An 11,613-nucleotide genomic window follows, 5' to 3' on the forward strand; every position below is an offset into this window, starting at 1 on the left:
AGCTGAGCATCTTGAATTAGAAAGCACTGGATTTCTTGATTCTGTTACAAATTCCCCTAGCTGTAAGCCTTCCAAGCTTCTAAATATTCCTTTATATGTGGTTCAGAGTTCTGGCACCATCCGCTGAGCCTCCTTGATCCGGTATTCTGTGTTGCTGACAGAGCTCTTCACTGCACATCTACTTGAACTGCCATCTTGTTATAGTCTCATGCAATGAAAGACATTTCAAATAGAAATATCTCTCAACAGAAATAATTAGACATTGCAAACATCAGATTTGATGTACCTGGATGAGTATAATTTCTAAAGCATGTGAGTTAATTATTGTTGTATGTCTCCATCCCTGACTTTTCCATATGATTAGAAATACTTAGACCATTAGAGGCAATATAAATGTTGCTGATGTATGTGTGGGCTTGCCATTAGATTAATTTTGACTCAAGTGTCAATGTGTCTGTTTGAGCTGAGACTTGAGCAGCATCATGAGTTAGCAATTTTTTGCTTTTGTTATTTCCAATACAACCTGGAAAATTTGTGGTTCTCAGGAAAATAAGAGATAGATGGAGCAGAAATGACCTGAAAGGAATTTCTGGAGCTCAGTTCCAAAAACCAAATGCCAACTGCACCAGAGAGCCACAGCCTGAAGCAGGACTGCCTCTGCTCACCTGTGAACATGAGAACAAATGCTTGTTTTTATTTAAGCCACTGAGTTTGGGGTTGCTTTGTTACACAGCGTTATTGCTGCTATAGCTTTCTGATCCTGCTAATTTTCTCTCTCAGCTGTATATATTCTTTGGGAAAATCACATCCCTTTCAGGCATTATGTCAAATCTCATTGGTATGTGACAGGATGGGCATTATTTTTCCCTTTTGTCAGACAACTTAAAGGCTTATGGAAAGCTGAGAGATTTCAAGTCCTTTTGTATTAGAACAAAGAACATAGCATTACAGTTTTTATATTTTTAATAATAAATTTAACTAAGAATCTGAACATACTCACTTCAGTATTCAACCCATGTCTAAAATTCTGACACATATTGGCCACTCTGCCACCAGTCAGCCACAGCTGACTAGTATTTGAAGAGGACTTAAAATACGTACAGATGAAGATTAATAACTACAATCTTCAGTATGGCTAGCACCTCAGTGTAAAGAAAATAAAAATTTGTACTAGTCCAATAAATAACATCATGATAACAGAGAAAAGATTAGGGTTATAAATACTGTAAAATATTCCATTGTGCTTTGGTCCACAATCAATGTTTATGGAAGCAGCAATCAAGAAATCAAGTGCTGTACTAATTTAGAGAAATCTGTTGCAAAAGACATCTTTTAAGTTTTAAAGAGCAAAAATTTCACTTTGAGGACTAAGGCAGGACTGATTCAAGTTACAGTAATTTCAGTCATCTCATATGCATGTGAATGTTGTACAGTGAATAAGGAAGACTGGAGAAGAATTGATGCATTTGAATTAAGGTGCTGATGGAAAATATTGAAAGTACCATGGAGTGCCAGATGAACAAACAAATCTGTCTAGGAAGAAGTACAGTCATTATGCTCTTCATCAATGAGGATGTTTAGAATTTGTCTCTCATACTTTGGTCCCATTGTCAAATAGAGCAATTCATCATGCTTGAAAATGTGGAGGATCAGCAAAAAACAGGAAGATCCTCATCAAGATGACAGTGGCAGCAGCAATTGGCTCAAATATGACAATTGTGGGGATGGCTCAGCACCAAACAGAATTTTGTTTGTTGTATATACGTGTGAACTGATACAATGACTCCTAACTGAAATAACAGCATGCAGAGGAAAGCATCCAAGGAGCTAAACTATATGAAGAACACGGCATTATGTTAGTTGGATTCACAATCAATGCTCATGGAAAACAGTAATCAGGAAAACAAAATATGTATTTCATTGAGAAGATCTCCTGAGAAAGTCAAGTCTTCCTTAAAGTGTTAAAGAGCAAATATGTCAATTTAGGGACTGTTGTGTTCTTGTTCCAAGCCATGGTATTTTTCATTTGTTTCCTCTGAATGTGAAAGCTCAAGAATCAATAAAGAAGAATTGATGCATTTGAATTGTGGCTTTTGTGAACAAATGTTCACTATACAATGAACTCCCAGAAGAACACAAAAATCTGTCTTTGTTAAAGTACAGGCAGAATGCTCCTTTGAATTTGGGATGAGGAGACTTTATCTCATGTACTTTAGAAATTATTTCAGGAAGTACTAATCCTTGAAAAAGGACACTGTGCTTGTAAAGTGTCTGGTCAGTGAAAGAAAAACCCTCAGTGAGATGGGCTGACACAGTGGTTATACCAATCAGCTCAAATATAACAATTGTGCGGATGGGACAGGATCAGGCAGTATGTCATTCTGTTGTACCTAAGTTTGCTATGAATTAGAACTTACTCATAGGCATCTGGAGCTGGGGTGTGGCACTGTACGTTAATGCGTCAGACTGCAAAGTTGTTCGAATTCCAAGATTGGTGGTTCAAGCTTACCAGCTGCTCCTTAGAAACCCTATACAGGGTCGCTATGGGTCAAAATCAACTTGACTGCACTTCAACAACAACAAAAACAGAGGCATCTAACAACAAATAACATAACTAAGGAATACATATATATTCAAATACTTTGTCAATTTCTAAAAATTAATGTTTTTCCTTCTTTGTATTATGCCATTAGAGTTCTTTATATGTGCTTGAGGAATCCTGGTGGGGTGCTATAGGATAACCATTACGCTGCTAGTAAGAAGATCAGCAGTTCAAATTCACCAGCTGCTCCTTGGAAACCCTATATAAGGTTGCTATGAATAGGAACAACAACATATATGCTGGGCAGAATTCCTTGTCCATTATAATGCATTGGGTTGCTTTGCGTCAGCGTCGACTCAGTAACAACAAACAACATTCAACGTTTGATTTCTTAATACATTTTTCTATTATTTGAGATATCTTTTCACTCTTTTGGTGGTATCATTTCAAACACCAAGTCTTTAATTTTGATAAACTCCCAAGTTTTTGTATTTCCTCATGTTACTTGTATCTTGAGCTTAGCTAAAGAACTAACCCTAGCCACATGCCATGACGATACAATCTCATTTTTTCCCTAAGTCTTTTATAGTTATACCTCTTCATTTCAGTTTTTAATTCATTGAAAATATTTTTACATGGTGGGAAGGAGGAGTCCAATTGCATTCTTTTGCATGTGGGTATCCAAGTGATCCACAATATTGATTGAACAACCATTGATTGAAAATTATTTTTTCTCCATGAAGTTATCATGACAATCCTGTCCAAATTCTACTGACCATAAACACAAGTATTTATTGCATGACTCTCAATATTATTCAATCAGCACCCTCAATTTTTATTCTATCAACATATATGCAATCCTTGTTCCAGTACTGTAACATACTGATGAATATAAACTTATTCACAAAGTTTTGAAACAGAAGAGTGAATCCTCCTACATTGCTTTATCTTCTCAAATTTACTTTTTTACTTTTTAATTTTGGGCATCTTGAATTTCAACAGGGATTTTAGTATTAGCTTGCCAGTTTCCAAAAGGGAATTAAAAAGCATCTGAGCTTTTGATATAGATTGCATCAAATCTGTAGGACTACTTGCAGACTATTGTCACTGTAGCAATATTGTGTCACCACTTCTGACGATGGGTATATTTGCATTTATTTGAATATTTAAATTGTTTTCTAGAACATTTTCTTGTTTCCTGTGGATAAGTCTTTGCCCTCTCTACCTAAAAATATTCCTAATTGTTTTTATTCTTGTTTGATGCTGTTTTGAATGGAATTGTCTTTGTAATTTCATTTTCTGATTGTTCATTGCTAGAGAATAGAACAATAACTGATTTTTTATTGCAGTGATACACACGCTAAAATATTCACCAAACAACAGCCCCCATATTTATAATTCAAAGATACAGGCAACAAAATATTTCATCACATTTATCATAAACTCAACGTTCCCAAAGTTAAAATAAAATCCTCCTTTCCATTCCCTCCCATCACTGGTAACCATAAATAATATTTGGCTTCTATATATTTCACTGGCATCAGTTTTGATGTTTCCTTTAGTTTATATATTTGCTTATTCCATCTAAGTGTGATCCTGCAGTGTTTGTTCTTGTATGACTGACTTATTTCCACTCAGAATAAAGCTTTCAAGACTGATTAATTGTGCTATGGCATGCATCAGAAATCCCTTTCTCTTTGTGGCTACATACTAGTCCACTGATGTATATATCCCATTTGATTATCCATTTATCTTTTGATGGACATTTTGGTTGCTTCTACTATGGGGCTATTGTGAATAGCGGTACAGTAAACATATACCTATATCTGCTCATGTTGCTCCTCTTACATCTCTTAGGTATATATCTAAGATTGGAATTGCTATGTTCAACTCTTTGTACCTCTATGTTCAACTGGTGGTGTAGTGGGTTCCACACTGGGATGCTAAATGTGAGATTAACAGTTAGAATCCATCAGCTGCTCTGTAGGAGAAAGATGAGGCTTTCTGTTCTGGTTTGCAGGGTCACTAGGGGGTCAGAATCCATTTGATGGTACACAATCACTATAACTGTGTTCAATTTTTGCAGGAACCACTAAACTATTATCCACCATGGCTTTATAATTTTATATTTCTACCAGGGATGTATGAGATTATAATTGATTTTGTACATTGATTTTGTATCTTGTAACCTTGTTTAATAGTTTGACTAGTTTCTTAGTATCTTAGAATTTTCTAAACATTAGATCATGCCATCCTCTTATATAAATATTAGAAATTTTTCTTGACTAAATATTTTTTTTTGCAATTTGTATGTTTTTTAAATTTATAATTCTTTTTTAATTGCCCCAGCTAAAACTTTCAGAACCACATTAAATAAAATAGGCAAGAATGGACATCCCTAAGGATGATTTGGGAGTGGTACAACTACTCCATCACTAGACACTAAGGGGAAGGTTTGGCAACCCCTGGACTTGCTTTCTGGCCCCTCTTCTGAGAAACCTAAGAGCTAACTGAGTTGGGATACAGTCAAACTTTAGAGGTATTATAGTTTTGATTCCAAATCACTAGTCTGAATAATAGGAGTCACACAATTTTTTAAGGTTTCCCAATGCCTATGAAAGTCATGTTTACACCATATTGCAATTTATTAAGTGTGCAGTAGCTTTATGAAAAAGTTTGAAATATTGTGAGAATTACCAAAATGTGACATAGAGACACAAAGTGACCTCATGCTGTTGGAAAATGGCTTGACGAAGGATTGACACAAACCTTCAATTAAAAACAACAACGACAACAACAAAAAAACAATATCTAAAAGTGTCCTAAAGAGAAGCGTAATAAAAGGTCTGCCTGTCTTCCTGGTCTGTTTTACCTGCTGAACTGTGTCCTCTGAGTGAAGACTCTGAAGAAGAAGAAAGTCTTGGACTCGGGTGAGGAGGGTGGCATGCAGATGAACAACAGCCTGCTCTTCTGATACAGCTTACATTTTCTTGTTCTTAATGAGATGTAGCCATTTTTCTTGACTAAATATGTCTCCATTTTTGCAATATGAACTTTAAGTGATTACTTTTAAAAATCATCACCAGCTAAACACTGTTTTGGAAGGAAAAAAATATTAAATCCTTACTTTGGAAGACCTGACACATCACCTAAATATCTTGAAGGTCAGCTATCCAAATTTACAGCGGCTCCTCAGAAACCCGACACAGAGTCCCCGTGAGTCAGAAACAACTCAACGTCACTTCACAAGAACACATCAAAAATATAATTATGGTCTGGAAATTTTAGTTTTCTCCTTTGTTTTTCTAGATGTACCAATGTTGTTGATAAGTGTTGTTGAGGCTGTTCTGACTCATAGCAAACTTATATGGGGTTTCCAAGGAGAAGCTATTGGATTTGAACTGCTAACCTTGTGGTTCAAAGTCCAATGAAGTCCAATGCTATCCCCACAGTGCCACACCATAGGCACCATTTTTCCCTACAGTCAGCCATGCACCACTCTCAGATGCTCAGCCTGGAAGAGAGACTTTTCTCTAGGGCCAGCATCTCAGCCATTTCCAGAGTTCATTGCTTATGATCTAGAGGCTCTTTCTACTTCTGAAATTAACTGTTGCATGCTTCAAGTAACCCAGCAATCACTATGGGGACTGATGGTCCCCACCACTATTTTGTTTACTGTTTGTTTTAGAAATAGGTATGAAATCATTATATTAAAGAGTGAAATGGTTCAAGCTCTTCATTCAAGTCTGTCAATTTTGGCAAACTCTCTAACCTAAAGTAAAAGGATGCCTGTTTGAAGGCTTCAAGCTCTATTCATCTATTACCCTCCACGCTAAAATGTCCACTGTACTCTAAACTGCTCAGTTAAAAAGGACTTTTCACAGGTTTTTCTCTCTCATCTATCTTTCAGTTACTTAGGAGGTGAATGGCTCTTTTTCCCCCCCTCATTTTAGGATATTATTACATACTCACTTTCTCCATGAATCCTTTTATGTGCATCTCTACTTGATTTTGTTCTGAATTTCAGTAGCCCCTCCCGTTTGTACTCTTATATTTCTGTAAGATGCTGAGTATATGCAATTTATTTATTCTCTTTAAGTCTTATAATATAAATTATTTACCTATTTCTTTTCTTAGAATTTTAAACACCCAGTACTATGATTGTATGTATATTTTCTTGTAACCTAAACACACTTAAGTGGTCCCAGTAGTGTACTGCATTACGAGCTTGGCTGATGCAAGCAAGGTCAGTAGTTGGAATCAACTGGTTACTCTGCAGGAGAAAGAGGAGGTTTTCTGCTCACACTCCCGTAAACATTCACAGTCTCAGAAATCCTATCCATCGTCACTATGAGTAGGAACCAATTCGGTGGCACACAACCACTACCACCACCAACACACAATAGTAGTATATATATGATATATATTAGCAGCTCTGGTAGCATAGTGGTTACGAATCGGGCCGCAAACCTCAAGGTCAGCAGTTCTAAACTATCAGTTGTTCTTTAGGACAAAATGAGGCTTTCTGCTCCCGCAAAGATTTGCAGCCTCGGAAACCCTGTAGAGGGTCACTATGAGTTGGAACCGACTTCACAACACATAACAACAACAACAACTACCATGATATTTATTGGACCCCTGGCATGGTGCTGTAGGATCAGCACTGGACTTCAAACCACAAAATAGACAGTTCAAATCCACCAGGTGCTCCTAGAAACCTTATACAGGGTCGCTGTAAGTCGGAATCGGCTCAACAACACTTAACAACAACAACAACAACATGACATATATTAATTTGACTGTGAAATATATATAAAATATCTAAGTAGAGTATGTTTTAAAAAATATCAGAAAAACTTGTTTTTTCACAGGAACAGTTTGGCTTCTGATTTCTGGAAAGAGCATCATGCAAAAGAAAAGTTAATATATTGTTAAGAGATTTGAATTCTAGTCTCAGTAGAACTTATTTTAAATGTATATTAACAGCACATACCGGAAGACAGAAACACATATTGCATCTAATTGTCTGATTTTATGTCAATAACTTCACATCATTGAGATTATATTTCCATCTCTAAAATAAAAAATTAAATAAAATTAAAAGCTAGATATAATGATTTCTAAAACTCCCCTCTGTGTAAAGGTCTCTCCTTTCCACATTCCAGAAAGTCACCAATTATGGTGACTATGGCCATAATTGACCTGTTGATGTCAGAAACTGACTTTACTGGTACTGGAATGATTTAGGATGATGGTTGCGTGCCCTCAGGAACAGACCATATTTGGAGATTATAAGTATAGCTTGCTTATAGGTAGCTGTACCATGTCCTGTGTTAGCTGGGACTTCATTGTCAGCAACTTCCTGCTTACTTATTCTTCCATTTTTCAAACTTTCAATAAAATAAAATATCAGGCATATCCTACACTGTTCAGTGAGGGACAAGCTAATATACTTTAAAACTTAATACGCAACAATATGCTTATATTAACCCACCCCCAATTTCCACCATATACAACCGTTTTAATATGTTCAAGACTGATACTCTACTGCTTGAAATTAGGAGTGGAGGGATGGTGGGAAGCTGGAGCCAAAAACAACACTAAAACTAATAAGCAATCTCAATTTGTCAAGTCAGTGTAACCGTTTGCCAAACAATGTTTTAAATGATTTAAATGGCCCAGTGTGTATTCTACAACAGTTCCTGAGTTATGTTAACCTATACGTTGACAAGTTATATGGATTTTCACGTACTAATTTACAAACTCACTAAGAGAGAACTAAAGAATATATGTATCTTTTCATTCTTTACAAGCAAGCTATGGAATTATTTTACTGACAACACATATGACTTGGTAACCACATCAAGCCATAGCATATCTAACATATTAGTCTCCCTATCATGTTACACTGAAAATGTTCTCTTTATAACACTCAATAAACAGTCTCATATGTGTGCCATAAACCTTTGTTATATATGCCAGGTTGAGAAAGAGCAGAGTAGTTCTGTGGAAGCTCTTTCAGTCCCAAGTCATTTGTTCATAGTTCAGTCAAAGGATGAACAAGGATGTTTGAGGAGGGAGGTTAATGGATTCAACAGTGTTATTTGCTCAGGAGACTCATAAAACTATATGCCAGTTTGAACTATAAGGTGAGAGATCAAAAATTACCATTGTCAGCCACATTCAAGCAGGTAATGAGTGAGTGTTCATTACTCACTATGATAAGGAATTCTTTTAATGTGTAAGGTACTTTAATACTTGTCAGTCTTAGAAAACTTGAAGTCACACTTCTTAAAAGAATAGGTAGAGGTAATTTTATTCATCCTGCACTTATTAAGAAATGTGGGAATAACCATTATTTATATACAGGATCAGTCTGAGTAGGAACTGACTCAACAGCATACAACAACAACATATTTGGATTAGGTCCCCTTTCCATTGTACAAATCAATATAACTACCAGTTATGAAATAATGCCTCAAAGTCAAGCTCTTCTTGACAAATTTGGCACATCTTTAAGGAAATGATGCTGACTACAGACCTTTTAAGTCACACCATAAGATATCAATGGAGAAACTGTATGATATTAAGGTTTGTCTTGGGATTAACAAATGTGTTGTACTTTGTCTTCAGTAAAATTATAAATAAACAAAGGCATAGTCCCCCACCCACCAGCATTTTTTTTTTTTCTTTTTTGTATTTTAGCTTGAACCACCAATCTTGTGGTTTGCAACCCAGTGCTTATTCTATAGTGTGGCACCTAATTTGGTGACATGTTGGCTCATGTCCTCAAATTTTTGGATTGAATTATTTGTACTTTTTTTGTTGAGGTGTTGAAGTTTTCTTTTACAAATTAATGATTTTTCTGATATGCCATTGTGAATGATTCCCCCCAGTCTATTTTTCTCCCCAGTTCTCTTTTTATGAAATCTTTTGGTGTTACTAAGTGTCTAAATTTTAGGAGGTCCTAGTCTTTTAGCCTTTCTTCTGATGTTTGTGTTTTCTTGTTATATTTGATAGTGTATCTATACCATGCATGCTAGCCCTTAAGTTTGTCCCTATTTTTTCCATTGATAATCTTTATAGTTTTAGATTTTACAATTATGTTTATAATCTACGTGGTTTGGTTTTGTATATGGTCTTACATATGGGTCTTGTTTCATTCTTTTACAAATGAATTTTCAGTTTTGTGAGCACTTTTGGTTAAAAAGATGATTCCTTCCCTATTTAATATGCATTAGTCCTTTGTCAAAGATCAGCTGACCATAGGTAGATAGACTTAATTCTGGGTTCTCAATTTTCTTCTAACGATTGACGTGTCATTTGTTGTACCAGTGCTAAGTTGTTTTGACTATGGTGGCTGTGTAGTAAATTTTCAGATCAGGAAATGAGATGCCTACTAATCTGTTGTTCTTCTTTAGTAATGTTACATAATCTAGGGTCTCTTTCCTTTTCATATAAAGTTAATGATCCAATTTTTCTATCTACTTGAAGAATGATGTTGGAGTCTGGATTGGGATTGCATATTGCTTTTGGTTGTGCTGATATTTTCACAACATGAAGTCTTCTAATCCATGGGTATGGTATATTCTTACATTTTTATAACTCTCTTTTGGTTTTGTGTAATTGTGTTTCATAGTTTTCTTTGTATAGGTCTTTTGTTTCTTGGGTTAGATTTATTCCTAAGTAGTTCACCTTTTGGGTACCTACTGTAAATGGTATTGCTTTTCTGATTTCTTTTTTGTTGTTACTAAGTACTGTCTAGTAGGTTTCAACTCATACTGACCCTGTATAGGGCTTCCTAGGAGCAGCTGGTGACTTTGAACCACCAACCTGGCGGTTCAAACCAATCTTGTGGACAAGCACATTATCTTGCAGTGCCACACCAGGACTCAACCATCACATCAGGACTTCCTTTTTAGAGCTGTCTTTATTAGAATAAAGGAATCTGACTGTTTGCTCTAAGTTAAATTTGTATCCTTCCACTTTGCTGAATTTTTCAATGAAGTCTAATAATATTCTTGTTAAGCATATGGGATTTTATATGTATAAGATCATATCATATGCAAATAAGGAGCTCTGGTAGCGTAGTGATTACAAATCGGGCTACTAACCTCAAGGTTGGCAGTTCAAAACTACCAGCTATTCCATGGGATAAAGATGAGGCATTCTGCCCCCATAAAGATTTGCAGCCTCAGAAACCCTGTGCAGGGTCACTATGAGTTGGAGTCAACTCCACAGTACATAACAACAACAACAACATCTGTAAATACAGACATTTTACTTCTTCTTTGTCAACTTGGATGCTTTCATTCTTTACATTGGGAGTAATATTGGTCTTATTATATTGTTGTTGTTACATTCCGTTGAGTCAGTTCTGGTACATAGCAACCCTGTATAAGTTTTTTGAGGACAGCCTGTTAGATTTGAACTGCCAACCTTGTGCTTAGCAGACTAATACATATCCTACAATGCCACACCAGAATTCTTAGGTTTTGCATATATGTGCTTAATTATGTTTAGCAATTTCCCTTCAATACCTATTTTGTTGAGTATTTTTATCAGGAATGGGTATTAGATTTTGCCAAATACCATTTCTCTATCAATTGATATGATCATGTTGTTCTTTTTCTTTATTTATGGAGTAGATTATGTTGTTGTTGTTTTCCTTGTCTAAAAATGAACTATCCTCAATAGTTGGTATGAATCCCATGTATCCATGAAATATTATTTTTTGGATATATTATTAGATTCTGTTGGAAAGGATTTTGTCGAGAATGTTCGCATCCATGTTCATAAGGAATATTGGTCTGTAATTTTCTTTTTTAGTGATGTCATTGCCTGTTTTTGTTTATGAAGGTTGTATTTACGAAAGTTGTGCTCACATCATAAAATAAATTTGGAAGAGATGGAGCTTGATGGTGGCAAGGGTGGAGGTGTAGTAAAGTTTGCCATCAGCCATTACACAGAATACCAGGCAAAGTAGATCCAGAACAGAGCTCCAAAACTCGGAACCACAGAGATAGGAACATTTTTAAAGTTTGAAGGCTTATAGCTAGTGGAACTTGAAG

This window comes from Chrysochloris asiatica, unplaced genomic scaffold, assembly GCF_000296735.1.
Source record: "Chrysochloris asiatica unplaced genomic scaffold, ChrAsi1.0 scaffold00025, whole genome shotgun sequence".
NCBI classification, from domain to species: domain Eukaryota; kingdom Metazoa; phylum Chordata; class Mammalia; order Afrosoricida; family Chrysochloridae; genus Chrysochloris; species Chrysochloris asiatica.